The sequence below is a fragment of the Bactrocera tryoni genome, chromosome 3 (genome assembly GCF_016617805.1).
Source record: "Bactrocera tryoni isolate S06 chromosome 3, CSIRO_BtryS06_freeze2, whole genome shotgun sequence".
Lineage (NCBI taxonomy): Eukaryota > Metazoa > Arthropoda > Insecta > Diptera > Tephritidae > Bactrocera > Bactrocera tryoni.
Genome location: NC_052501.1, coordinates 85,381,674 through 85,384,172, shown reverse-complemented (window position 1 = coordinate 85,384,172; position 2,499 = coordinate 85,381,674).

The following is a 2,499-nucleotide window of genomic DNA, read 5'->3' as shown; positions in this document are numbered from 1 at the left end:
GTGCATCATAGCGTTGCTGGAGCTCTGGCACTTTAGGCGGCACGAGGGGTGGGTCACATCCGTTTTCAATTGCTCGCGCTTCTCGCGGCAAAACTAATTTTTCTTATTTCCCATTTTCCGGTTTTGTGCAATGTAGCTTCGTGGCGCTCTGCAAGCGTAATGCCAGCTGAACTAACGGTTATTTGAAATGCCATCATTGTACGCATCAACTGTGACAGCATTTCCAATATGACTATAAGCGCGGTACAAAACTTTTTTTTGTAATAATGATGAGCGCATGCTAATTAGTGGCAGTTGGCAATGTTTTTCCTATTTTCTGCTCAACTAGGCGCTGTCAAAGCGTTATTAATGAGTTACTACTTTAGGCTCTTAGACCCACACAGTTAATATTTATTTATAATAGGTAGTTACATTAAATATCTGGGGCGGTAGTTGAGAAAATAGGAAATTGGCTTTTAAATGTTGGAGATTTAAACTATTTTAATATTCATAATTCGATGAGAATGATTTAGATACCTTCAGTAGGATTTGAAAGAAAAAAAAGTCGGATATATAAATGGCATGACGAGCGAAGTCAATTTAGGTCCGTCTGTCTATATACACGCAAACTAGTCCACTAATTATTGAAATCTTCTTCGTTTTTGGCATTACAACAGTGAATGGTCCGCGGTACATCCCAAGTTCAGACTGGTGGCTTTGCACTAAGTCTTTCCATTGGGTCCGTGGGCGCCCTCGCTACCGATCTACGCTCATGAGTCTCGATTCGAAGCATCATTTCGCTGGAGCATCATCCTTCCTGCGAACTACATGGCTTAACCAGCGCATTCGTTGTATTTTTATGCGCTTAACTATATCCATGCCACCGTATAGCTCATACAGTCTGTAGTTTCCTCTTCTGCGATATTCATCGCTCACGCAGACGGCTCCAAAAATTTGCGAAGAAGAGTTCTCTCGAATGCTCTAAGTGCTTTTTCATCTCCAGCCGTCATCGTCCATGTTTCTGCTACGTGTAATAAGGCGGGAATAATGAGGGATTTATGGAGCATAATTTTGTTCATCGAGAAAGAGATTTCCAATAACTTACCGAACCCAAAGCAGTAACTGTTGGCAAATCACATTCTGCCCATAATCTTCAGGTTTAGTTTACAGGTGAAGCGATATACAAATTCCTTAACTTTTTCAAATGTATAGTTCCCAACAGTGACGTAGTTCCCAAGGCGCGTGGTTTCTTTTTGTCTGGCCTGTAGGTGCTTTGTCTTGCTCTCCTTCTCCACAATACCAACCTCTTTCGCTGTGTTGACGGCTCATTGTTTGATATCGAATGACTCGGAGAGGTCCTTCCCGATTTTGATTATTTTGTTTACCGTATGAATTTCGTAGCGATACTAGTTAAATTAAGGCATGGCGTCGAATAGGCAGCTCCTATTAGTGCTGTCGAAAGCGGCTTTGAAATCGACAAAAGGTGATGGGAGTCGATCTGTAGGCTTTGACGTATTGTAAAAATCTGATCCAATCAGTTTATTCTTAATGGAATTTAGTCTTTCAAACAATAATGACAAAAGAACTTCATATGCAATATTTAGAAGGCTGATCCCGCGGTAATTAGCGCAGACTGCGGGATCTCTCTTCTTGTGGATAAGGTTTGTCACCGACTTTAAACAGTTCGGCCGGTAATCCATTGACCTCTGAGACAGTTTTTGAAATACTGATCAAATATTTGGAAAAAGTCACTTTTTCTCTGAGAAGTTGCTCATTTGACGCAACATTCGATATCGGGTCACTATAACATATAACTACTATAAAAACTGATCGATTAAAACCAAGATCCTGTATGGGGAACTTTTTTTTTTGACAAGATATCTTCTCGAAGTTATTTCGTCAGTTTTTAAGAGATCTGAATGAATTTAAAAAAGTAGGAGCCTTTTGATATTCTATTGATCATTTGTTGGAATCAGCCAGATCGAAGAACTATATCACATATCTCTCATACAACTGATTATTCAGATCTTTTAAACTTCACCTTAAAAATCGCTACCTCACAACTGGTTTGAAACCCATACTCTCTTAGGAAAAACTGTACAGAAAAATCTGATTTATAGAAAATTTCGACCCACTCTAATGCATATAGTTCAATATTAGTTGATATGCACTACATGATTTTTCTGGTCCATCATTGTCAAAGCACTAAACTAGATTTTGTTATCTATTAATTTCATTAGATATGTTTATTTATCTGAAATTCAACATACTTTTTGTAAATTGTGTCACATATTTGTGCAGATATATTTTTATTGAGTCAAAGCGTTTTTCCGAGAGTTGCTCTGTGCCACAACATTCCTTTAACAACAATTTCACAATATTGTTATGCTGGAAAACCATAAAATCTAATTTACAAGTAATTGAACAAACAATTGTGACAGTGTGTACGAGCCGGTGTTGACACAGGCACCAAAACAAACACGACTCCAGCCAAGTCCAAGACAAAAAGCAACATTCAAC